The sequence below is a fragment of the Chlamydotis macqueenii genome, chromosome 6, assembly GCF_036417535.1.
Source record: "Chlamydotis macqueenii isolate bChlMac1 chromosome 6, bChlMac1.mat, whole genome shotgun sequence".
NCBI lineage: Eukaryota > Metazoa > Chordata > Aves > Otidiformes > Otididae > Chlamydotis > Chlamydotis macqueenii.
This window is the reverse complement of record NC_141561.1, coordinates 37,705,787-37,718,163: the sequence shown is the minus strand read 5'-3', so window position 1 is coordinate 37,718,163 and position 12,377 is coordinate 37,705,787. Positions and strand designations below refer to the sequence as shown.

At 41.9% G+C, this 12,377-nt stretch overlaps 1 protein-coding gene across 1 annotated transcript in view; it reads left to right on the top strand.

Moving 5' to 3' along the window:
* Positions 1-12,377, top strand: part of ERBB4 (erb-b2 receptor tyrosine kinase 4) — a 395,635-nt gene that overhangs the window by 366,903 nt on the left and 16,355 nt on the right. The window lies entirely within an intron of this gene.

Genomic DNA, 12,377 nt, shown 5'->3' with positions numbered 1-12,377 from the left:
GTCTCAGACTTGGTGCATGAGCTCTGATGAATTGGATCCTGTCCTAAATGCCTCAGCGCCACAGGAGCCCTGCTGGAGATGGGGGGCCTGAGTTGAGGTTTCCGGAATTCCTTTTCACTCCTGAGCTTCCTGCCCACAGCTCTGACCTCTGCCTGTTCCTGCACTTGGCTCTGTCCTTTTAACAGGTTAGGTGCCACCCCTTCTCACAAAACTAAGAGGTGGTGAAATGCATTACTAATGTGAGGACATTCCTCACATATCCTTAGCCAAGGTAGTTCCAAATTCATACCTGGGTCTGAACTGATTACACCGTGTGAGGCAGGGAAGAGGTAAGCGAAGGAACTAAGAGTGTATAAACCAGGTCAGCATTGATGCTCTAACCATACACCACATGAACTTCTTTCACCTCTCCTCAGTAAAGCAGTGCTTTTCTGGAATAAGGAAGACAAAATCTGATCTTAAATAAAACCCAGTCAATTCTTAAGGAATTTGCTACTGTTTTCAAAGGGAAGGAGACTGGAAAGGTCTTTGGAAGAGGCTGGGTTGTAGTCCCACTGGCTAAACTGGATTCACATGGCATTTCTCCTGCATCACTGAAAGGCAGTGAAGAGGGGATAATGCATGAGGGGATGATGCAAACAAGAAGCTTCCTCTTTATGGCAACATGAGTTAATTTTTGGTGTTGATGCTGACCTGAAATAAGGCAGTTTTACTCCTAGCTGTCTCTGGAGAGATTCTTTTTCCTCTGCTGCCAACTTCTGAGGAAAGAAGGAAACGACAAGAACTACCTTTGAAAGGTGCTCACTGTCACACCGATGTAAATCACTGTGGCTTAGTTTTGCACAGTGGAGTACTACCATTTACACCAGCGTGGGGTTGAGAGAGCAGTCAGACCCATAAGGTTTGCTGTATTCATCTCGCTCCTGTATTTGCTGGAAACACTGGGGCACGTTTAAAGGAGAAAGGATTAGTAGGAAAATGTACTTGCTTTTCAACAGTTCCTTTTGCCCTCTGTCTTTAGTGCCAGCCAAGCAGAGGAGTCCACTACAGCTGAGGGGATTCCAACAAAAGTCCTGGAGTAAATATTCCGAGTTATTTAAAATGTGCTGTTTGGGCAGCCAACATGCTCACTGAGATGTTCACAGAAAGCACACACAGACATTTATTATTACTGTAGTTGTTGTTGTTATTTTTATATGAGAATTGAAGTAACTTTCTCACAGCCTTTATCCAACTTCAGACTACACTGTTGCAGCTACTTGCACACGTGATCCCCTTGAAGTCAGCAGAGCTGCAGAAAGAGACCCTGTGCCTTTATTTTTGCCACACAGAGGCCTCATCACATTCTTGATGTGAGGTCTCCTCTCCACAGCTCACAACTTCGTATCTTAGTTTGAAACTGTGATCTTGTACCGGTAAAGTCAGTGGGAGCTTTGCTTTGCAATTCTATTTAATGACAGTGGTGAGATTGTATCCTTCTTTCTGTAACTCCTACTGCTGGGAATTTTTCTCTGGCATCATATCATCTAACGCTTAAACAACTCTGGAATTACCCTTTATCAAAAGTTTTCAGATTCTGACCCAGGTAACTTCAGAGGGCATCTGGGGGACAGAAAGCTTGCACTCAGCTCTGTATTTTTGCACCCCTTCCATCTTACAGTGTTTTTCTTTATTGTAGGAGGCTCTTTCTGGTGGAGTCATTTTTAAGGCTAAAAGAAGAGATGGGCAAAGAAGTTCCCATTGAACCAACCAGCTGATTTATAATAGCACTTGCTGGTATCATTGGAGACTGACTCCTGTCCTGTAACAGGATTACTGGTACAATTTTGACGCTTCTTCAGTGTCTCAAATTAGCTTCAGTCTCAGCTTTGTTTTTTATCTCCTAAATGCACTGCTAGTACTGCCGTATAGGCGAGTACATCTAGCTTGCAGGAAGGCCACAGCACCTTGTTGGTGAACGGGCTTGGGGCCAAGGTGAAAGCCCTGTAGCATCTTAGCATTCCTGGTTTCTTTCGTAGAGAGTTTTTTTTTCTGGATGTAGTACATTTCTTTCCCCTCTGTGCAGAAAGCTACATACTTGTCTGTTGTTTTTCTGAAGCACTCGGGTTCTTGGTACATCAACTATATTCTTCCAGGGAAGATTTGCATTGATTTAGAACAAAATGCAGAGTAACTCCTTTAAGGTAATAGTGTATCTGCTGTGCATAGTTCAGTACAGGTGGATGTCGGCTACAAGAACCACAGTATTGAAATGCTGTCAGAGCTCTCTCTCTGCAGTTGTCTGATTCTGTCTTTGTGTTTCCTTTGGATAGTTTGTGATTCATGTTTATTTGGTGTAGTGAATATTTGTATTACACAAACTCATTCTGGTGCTGCTGCAGCCATAGGTGCCAAATGAATTGATACAGCTTTGGTAGTTTATGTTCACTGTGTCTGGCAAATTAAATGTTATAGGGAGATTGCCGGGTAATTTGGTGAAGTAAAACATGCAGACAAGAGCTGCATGATCTTCATGTCATTTTCAGAAGTGAGAAGCATACTGTATTTCCCATCTTAGTTGTTCTGATTTTACTTTTAGTGAAGTAAGAGTCAGTTATGTGATGGCAGAGTATTGTGCTCCTTCTCTGGGCATGTTGTACCGACAGCTTTAGTAGAGTGTTCCAGGATCACAGTTCTACTGGGGACAAAAGTTTGCAGGGAGATTGTGAGCCTCCTCACACTTAGACTTAGTAAGAGCAAGAACATTCACTTTCTAAGGAAAGCTCTGAAGTTTCTCTAGGGTGATGTTGGTCTGGAATCCTTGCAGCTTGTTGCTTGGGAGAGGCACCACTTGGGTGAGGTTTGCGTAAAACACCGTGTGCCTTCTCCCTCCCATGTGAAGAAAAAAAAGCTGTTTGGATATGAATTAATAGCACAGAGCTGCAGCCCATGGAAAGAAGACTGGAAAGAGGGAAGCCTTCCAGGGACTTTCCAGGTCCCTGGGAAGTCTCACATCCTTCTTCCTCCAGGCTCAGACACAGCTTCAGCATTTCCATGACTCCCACACTGGCTTCATACTAGCACGTCTTTAGGACCTATACTGCCAGGAGCAGAAGCCTGCACATGGTAAAGCCCGTAACAGTGCCCTCTGTTATGAAGTCCAGCCTGAGACTGATGCAACTTCTAAATAAAAATTAGCATTCTAAGCTAAATTGAATTCTTTCATTGCATCTGAAACTCTTCAGTTGCAATTTCAGCTCTTTGGCTTTTTCAAGCTTTTCTTTTCCGTTGTCTAGAGATATTCTAGAAATATGGACTTTCAGAAGCTCTGTGCTTCTAAGAGATAAGCTGAATCCTCAGCAGTGTTTCCCATGAGCAGAGGACTCCAGCTAGTGCTCGAGTGTCCTACATTCACAACCATTAGGTGATTCATTCAGGTATTTATAACAAGTACTGTCCTGTGTGCACAGAGATAATACTAATACAGAAAGCACTCTGAGTAGCCTATGATGCTTTTTGCTCTAAATCCTTGGCTAATTCCTACTGAAAACTGTCTATACTGTTTATTACTCGCTTCTGCTGTTCCTGTAATTTTATTCCATACGCTATATATCATGGAAGCACCTGCCAACCCTGCAATTAAATATCAAGCTATTTTTTTCAGGGATGTCTAAATCATATGTCCATGGAGACTATTGTACTTGGCTGAAGCACACTCTGGTACACCAAAAGCCAGTTTTCAGTTCCCTGAGTAGTGTCTGTTTTGCCATTCCAGGACTTCTGGTGTGGCATTAGGTCCGGTAGTGTTTCGTGGCTGAACATCTGTATATGTCTGCGTATAAAAAGATTATTCCAGAGAGAAACCAGACAAGAAGTTCTCTTTATGATTAATTTGTTCTGGTTTCTAAATTTGAAAGGTAGCCATTTTCAAATCACAAGATTACAAAGGAGGTGGTTGTTAGTGATTTTCAGATGTGTTTCACATCAGTATGGCATATGGCAGCTTTCCTTTCAAAGCTTATCATGGACAATAGGGACCATTCACTCAGTGGGATCGCTACTGGAATTAAGTGACTTTTTTTTTTTTTTTTTTTTTTTTTAAGTAACAGGGCTGAATTTCTTAGGCACCTGCAGTGCTCCAGTGGTAGAAGATCAGATCTGAGGTCTAATATGACCTCCTTTACATACTGAAATACAGCAGACTGGGCTGTAAGCACCGCTGTCTTCAGCTGGGAGGAGGGATTTTGGAGAGCAGTCAGAATTTGCAGGGGCACTGCCCAGTGCCTCAGCACAGCTGAGCTAGTGTGAGAGGTACTGCCATTGCAGGTGGGGAGAGCTAGCAGTTGGTCATAGCATCCTTTCCTCTTGGCGAAGAAGGCAGCAGGAGGGGGTCATGATTTGTCCATGATTCTATTTGTGTCCAGGGCTTTAGCAGCAATCAGTGCCTTCCTAGTCCCCATTTCTTTTTCTGTAAGAAAAGGCAGTTGACTCTTCCTGTCCAAGCTGTCAAGCTAGTTATTTTTCCGGGTGTGTCCTGGCCATGTGGGGCTGATGGCAGTAAAACTACTTCATCCTAAAGTCAGTAGATAATTTGTGTGAAGAGATATCAAGGCTAGATGGGGCCATTGCAAGCATTTTGTCTAACTTTCTGGCATAACAGAGGCCAGAGTCTCTTGTCTCTTAATTTCTGCATCAAGTGCAGAAATTCAGTTTGAGGTGGAGTTTGTCTTTTAGAAGGATTGTCCTGATTGTATCAGGTGGGATGGAAGATACATCACAGTGTAGAAAAGTCTCACTGGGCAGTCAGTGCTAACTCTTTAGCAGGGTTTGGATCCTATTACTGTCTGCCACGCACCCTTTTTTGTGCTCGATTAAGGGGCTGCCAGTTATCAGAAATCTCTTGTGCTTAAGGGGCTGAGTAGCATAGTACCATTTGTATATGTTTATTGTTAAATGAGGACAACGCTGATATCTCCTTTTTATTTGGTTTATTTGTGGTGTTTGCCACCCCTCTGCTTCTGCAATATCTACCCAAAAATAGTATGACCAAATCTTTCCTTAAATGTGGTGCTTATTACTACCGTCTGTCAGGTTCTGGACATTTTATTTATTTCTATCCCATTTCTTTAATTCCTTCTCCTTAAAAGGTGATCAAAAACTTTCTGAAAATCAGAGTAGTCATTTTTTTTTTTGCCTTTCTACTAGACTCTGTTATTTTGTTAGGCAATTGTTGCAATGAAATCTCCAATGCCAGAACAGATGAACTTGTAAATTACCTAGACATTGTATCAAAGGGTTTCGTAGCATTTCAGAAGATTGCACTGACACTGTCTCTGTATTGGCTCTCTTGTTCTTGAAAAACTGCTTTGTTAGTTAGGAAAGCTTCTATGAATCCATTCTATATGTCTTTCATTAAATACTACATTTTGTGTAATGTCCTAGTAGAATCGAGGCATCAGTGTACTGGATACTGCGGTTGCTGCCATCAAACCTTCAGAGTCATTCTGGAAGCCCCACCAAGCTCTGCCTTCAAGATCTCAAATTCCGTTTTCTGCTTCCCTAAGTTTTAATGACATCCTGGTGGGAGGAGACTCCTCTCTGTTCTGCTCTGCCTTTTACATTAAGCAGTTCTCAGTAGCTGTTAGTGTTTTGTTGGTGTCTAGTCAACTATTCCAAGTATTTTACCTACTGTAACATTTTAATTCTGGGAAATTCTTCTACTTCTAGTTTTTGTTGGAAATACAGGTAGCACAAAGCCATCTTTGTCCGTGAAAAGCAGGAGGTTGAACCCAGACTGATGCTAGTCAGCCTAATTTCATTACTCTGGGTGAATGAAGTAGGAAGAACAAACATGCGAAAATACACTGTAAAATACATTAGATGAAAAAAATTATTTCAGTCTTAATAATTTACATGAAAAAGGAAAGCTTCCCACAAAATATGTATATTTGAAATATGAGTATTTAAATACCTTTTTAAAATATGCTAAGTTTGCCAGAGGAAAAAGGAAGATGATTCATATGGAGGATTCAAACAGAATAGATGATGCCTGGCTCTTCACAGAGAATTCTTTGAAAGTGCTTTATGGCAGTTAGTCTCTTGCTTTGTAGCCAGGCCAGCTGAAATCAGTGGTGTTTCTTGAGGAGTAAGTCCTTCTCAGCCTGAATAGATTATCAGGACCAACTTGTCAAATTGCCTCATAGTTTTGCAGGTTAAGTGCCTTAAAACAGGAAATTTTTAATAAGCTAGCTGTTTTCTGTCACATTCAGGCTCCTGAATTTGGGCATGTAGATTTAGGGTCAGACTTCTTGAAAGTGTGGATGGCATTTTGGTTTCTATAAACTTAATATATATTTGATTACAAATCACCAGCTCACAGTACTTCCTGGTGAGACCTACTGCAAGTTAACAGTGGTATCACTGGAAGAGTCTGTAGCTGTATATTATTTCAAACCTTGATGCATGACATGTAAATTTATTGAGCTTTAATATAAACTGGTTTAAAATCAGGCAGCATCTGCTTAATCCATGAATAGCTGCTGGCTCTGTTAACAGTCAAGAGAGCTCACAGCTGATCCATTTTCTTTTCTCTCCTGAAAAGAAAAAAATTCAATAGATATAAAGAGAGTAAGTAATAAATATTTCTACACTGCACTGATGAGGCATTCTTGGAAAACAGCAAGCTAAACAACTCTACATAATTCAGTAGATGGAAAAGTGGACTAAGAAACAGGAAATAATTATGAGAGCTGGGAGAAAATTTTCCTTCAGTGACTAGATTTGAAACAGAAATTGTTAGTGAAAAAATGTCCATTTCTGAGGAATCTTATTTCTGATTTTCTTAAAATAATAAAAGCACCTGAAAATACAAGGGCCTGTGATTTGGAAATGCACCTGGCAGGGCTCCAAGGAGTTGTCATTTAAACACCTGTCTGCCTGCGATGGTTGGGGCTCACGAGCCAAAGAGTGCCGTCCACGGTGTCCCATGGCAGTGGGACTCCTGTGAGAATGCTTCAAGCGTGAGGTGGCAGGAGGACTGTGGAGCATTCTGTGGCAAATACTGTACTTTCTGAACATACATGCAATGGGGATAAGTGCCAGCACAGCCTAAAATGCCCTTTGTTAGCCAGAATAAAGAATCTGTCTTTCGTGTTAAATGCTGTGGTAAGGGCACAAAAAAAAAAATCTCAAAACTATAAAAAGACTCTCCAAAAGATGCAGTGGGGAGAAGTGGGAGGAGGCACAGATGAAGTTTAGAGTTAGAATGTTAAAATATGATTATTTTATCCAAATCAGCTGGATGGTTATTTCTTTTAGCGTATTATTGCCACCAGAACCTCAGCCCTGCTCTAAATCAACTCAGCTTTTCATCAAGAAGCCTATTCTTTGCTATAAGAGACCAAGAGTGCACAATTATGGGTTTCTTTTCCCCCTTGCATAATAAAATTGGGAGATTATCATCAAGTTTCTATTCAGATTTTAGGAAGGCTTTTTTATTTTATTTTTAAAACCCATCTTTGTCTGTAAGAGCTCCCTGTTCAGGCCAGCATGCTGTAATGATTACTGCTGTAAAGGCTTCAGTGGAGATGTGCTCTATTTCATTCTCAATGAGGGTTGATGGCATTTTGAGAGGCTCAGAATATCCTTTGATTACTGTATAAAACAGACTGGGGAAGATGGCAATGCGGCATGCGGCATAGGAGGGGGCTGCTTCTCCAAGTGTTGCTCATCAGCTTTCTTTTGTGCTTTTTTTTTTATCTGCCATGTCACAATCACAAATTATGACCATGTTGTGGTTTCGGTCCCATTCCCCATCCTTTCCCTGGTTTGGGATTTGAAGCTCGAGGTATGTACAGAAAAGGAGCTGCTGCTACTCCTGTGTTTTGGACAGATGCTACAGCATACGAGCAGCAACAACACCCTGACCCTTCTGTCTCCCAGGGAATTGTTAGAGGAGCTAGGAAATGGTATGTTGTCTCTTCCAAACTGTAGGGAATTGGCCCAGTGTTAGAAGGTGCCATTTACTGTAAAATGTCTTGGAGAGAGTATTAAAAAGGAGTGACAGAAAGGTAGTCATGGGTGACAGGAATGATATGGGAGTAAAAGAGACTGAAAGGTGAAATGATTGAAAGATCAACACATGCAGGCTGTCTCTGTTCCTGCTCTCCTATCTGTTTGACACTCATGGTGCGTTCATAGAAAATGAATTCTTGTGTCATACTTAGATCAAATTACATATTGTGCCAGCTGAAGTCTGTTTGCCAGCCATTCTGAAGTTGGAAGGACAAAGGTTTCCAAGGTCTGGAGGACAGTGGAGTTTCCAGGGAGAGTTTTTGATGCCGTACAGCAAGAGAATACTTTTATTCTCAGCTCAGGTATAGGAGATGAGTCTATGGGAAAGCATTTCACCTACGTTTCCCTGTCACTGTGCCTGGATACTGAGTTTTGTGGCCACATCATGCATCTCAACAGGTTATTTTCGTTGATCATCTTGTAATCTTTGACTCGGTGAAGTGTTAGACTGAAAATATATGGTGTATGTCTGGTATTTTCCAGTAACAGCACAGGAAATAGTCTGTGCAGTGTTTAGGTATGTCGTTTCATATACTACTATGCCAAGATTGTTAGGCATGTTTTGTTTGTGATATATGCCATTTTCTGTTCACAGTCCAGACTAAATTACTCCTAGAAGGCTGTATTTGGATCTAGGCATCCCACTGCACGTGGACTGCTCTAAAAGAGTTTGTAGCTTTGAAAAAAAAAGACAGTTGTTAGGTTAGGAGAGAAAATTGTGCAAGAAAAAGTTTAAATTGCTTATCTGAAGCTATGAAGTAAGTCGGTACTGACCTGAACCCAAGTCACCAGTGAAACGTCCATACTGATATGGAACAAGTTCAGGGATGTCTTAGAGCCACCCTACTGCCAGGACGTGGTCTGGCGCACCCAGATAGTATGGGCAGCCTGCGTGAGCTGAGTTAGAGCTCAGGCTGCCTGCAGATCCTACCTCTCTTCTGATGTACAGCGACCAGAAAAAACATAGGTGTAGAAAAGACTTATTCCTTGTTTCTTATATTTATTTTTTTCCCCTCACTGATCTAAACTGGATATTTTGTGTCTTGATGGTGGAAGGAGCAGTCATCAGAGACTGGAGCAAACACTTCACCTACCACAGGATGGTGCTTACATTCTCTTCTATAGTTGTGTATCAACATTCAAGTTAAAATGCTTACACACATTCTTGAGAAAGGATAATGCTGGAAAAGGGATTGGGGCTTCATCATTTCCAATAAGTATTAATTGATCCCTGATGGAACTTTATGGCCATTGAACTAAGGGCACTGTAAATTGTTGCATAGCTGCTGTCCACAAGCTGTGTATATTATTTCTGCCTTCTATTTTTGTTGTTGAGTAGTAGACTCCCCTTTCCTCTCACTGGGAAAATGTGTCCTGTATTGCTGCATTAACTCAGGTGGGCCACATGGCTATTTGTGTGCCTCAGGTAAGTGATGTAAGAGACACATGCACATATATCCCAAACCAGTTTCAGAGGATGTACATCTCCAGTATGCTGTGATTGTTTTACTGTGTGCTGAAATGATGCAGGGTGCCAGCAGTGACCTGTACCTAGTGCTGAGCCATGACACTTGGCAGTGATGCTAATGGGAACTTTTCTTCTTAGTCCTAGAGGAAAGTGCTCAGTGGGGAGCTGAGTTTTCTTAAGTAGAATCAGGAGTCCAGGCTGAACAGAAGAGAGAGCATGAGGAATGCCAGGGTTGTGTCAGGGGCTGCGAGCTGTAGGGTGGGATTTGCTTTAACTCTAAGAGCCTGGCGGGCATCTAATCCTTTCTTTTTATATACAGCCCTGCTCTGAGCAGGGGCTAGGACCAGAAATCTCCAGAGGTCTGCAGAGCCTTCTAGCTGTTACTATGCAAACAGTTTTTAATTTCTATTTAACATTACCCAGTGATCTCATGGTACGTGTTTTTTCTTTCCTTTGATTTTCGTCTCAGACATGTTTGCTGTGGGCTCTCTGAAGCAGAGCAGAGTAAGCTGTTAGCTCTGTGGTCAAAGGGAAGCAGGACTGCTCCTGAGCAGAGGTGGCTACTCTCCCGGGGTGGTCTTTCCTATTTGAATTTCAGTTCGGATCTGTTGTAAATACCAGGCTACTCCCTTGAAATGTAGCTGGAGTTTGCTCGGGGCTGGCAGGACAGCTCTGCATTGTGTGTTCTGCCTGCAGCCCCACCAGAGCATCCCAAACATTTATTCACATCCACACACATAAATCAGTTGTCCTTCTTCCTAGAGACTGCTGAAATCTTGGTGCTTGCAGCAAGATCTGCTCAGCCTGGTATGTTAGGAGGCTGCGGTTTGGTGACTCGAGCCTGAATACTGACTTGGTTTCAGATCAGGAAAACAGTTTTTAGGCGAAGGAGGAAAGTGAGTTATTTCTGGGGGCACACAGCCCAGGACTGAACTGGTACAAAGAAGTGTTGCAGAGCTTGATCAGAAAAGGTAATCACTGAGTTGCCTGAAGCATGAACCATGAGACACCTCTGAACAGGTCATGTTAGGACCACTCCAGCGAGAAGGTGTGAATGTTTTACTCCTGCTTTATCATTTGATGCTTTTTGCATCTAAGAGCAGAAGGAGTGTGAAAGGGAATTGGTTTTTTTTGTGGATAGGAGCAGTATCAGAGTGGCTGCAAAGGTGGGGGTGTGTGTATTGATGTTGGCAGAGCCTTGCTTTTAGTAAAGAAAATTTTTTCGGTCCCATGAGCTTAGCAGGCTGCTTAAGAACAAGAAACAGTAATAATTGTGCAACCCTACCAAATGTGTGTGCACATCGTGGTGAGCGACAAGGAAAACCAGCTGCAACAGCGAGGGTGCTGTTGGGAGGCTATGCTAGCAAGCAAAGCATGGGGGTACTGGATCACGCTGTAAAACAGTTTTATTTGTTTTTTATTTGGTGATAGTCCCGTGCCATCCATAGTCCCACAGCAGCATCACATCACTGAGTACCTTCAACATTTCTTCCACCTGAAATCTGCTGTGGGTGCAGCTTTGAAGGCAGCTGTGGTCACCGTAGGGCTGGTGTGGGATGAGCTGTAGCGCAGGCAGGGGAAGGAACAGAGATCTGGGTGCAGTGCTCCAGGCACAGCGCTGGACTCAAATGAAAAGAGACAAGGCAGAGGCATATTCACACAACTACATAAATATGAGTGGCAGGACCCAACAAGGCATTGATTTCATTACAGTGTAACATGCAGCCAGAGAAGATTATGTCCCTGCTATAAAGGAGGAGATATTTACCACTGGCAGATTTTAGAAGCAAGGAATTGGAAAATGAAATTAATGAATAGAAAGCAATAACACAAGCCAATATTCACAAAAGTGTTATTTACCTCTCTTTTATCAAGGCTTATTTTACAGAAATGTTAGCACTTATAATAGCTGATATGTTTCTGGTGTTTAATACCAAAGGCCCTCTAAAAAGGCTTTAGGGGACATCTGCTTGGTTTTTTTTTTTTCTTTTCTCCCTGATGTCATGTTTGTGCCTAAAATTCGATCATGTAGTATAAAGAATGAAATCTCAGACATTTCTGGCTAGGCCTGCTCACGGGCAGTTAAAAAGGCTAGGCTCCTTCTGGAGGATGTTCAGAGTTTAAATAGCGATGGATGTGTACACTCCAGAGTGAATGGATATAATGCATATTGCACTATAAAAGGGGAGGATTATTGAGTCATCTTTTTTTTTTTATAGTGTGCAAGTTGAGAATTTTTAAGTAGATTTATATAGTCTTTGAGCAACCAGCTTCTGAAGTCTCTCTCCGTCCCAGCAAGCTTGAGATCTTGATCATTCAGGTCAGATTTTCAAGATCAGAAATCCAAAAACCTCAATCTTCTCAGTAAAGGAACATCATCTCTTTTTTTTTGAGATAGTACTTAAGGTGCAAAAACAAGAACCAAAAAAAAGTAATCAACAAAGTAAATTAGATTACACATATAATTCTGTGGCTATTTATGTTTTACTTAGTGAGGTCCACATGAATTTTCTGCTCAGTGTGATTTGTGTCCTGACCAAGGAGAGTTGGCCAGGGCTTTCAGTACCTATCTTGGAAGCCTTCAAAGAAATGACACCACATTGCAATTAGCAAGCAATTTAAAGACATTTAAACAATTATATCACATTTTCAGCCCCACTAATTGGCACCACAGCTGTTTTCTTTGCCTCCTTTTTTTTGGAAGAGTGGCCACAGCGTATGAACTCATGGGGAAAAACAGTAAAGAATTTAGAAAGTGTGCAGACACCAGTGGTTTTGAGAAGAGCCAAGCCGTAAGGTTCTGTGTTAAGGATGATGCAAGACAGCTATGTTTAGTACAGAGCTAAAGAGGATGCAT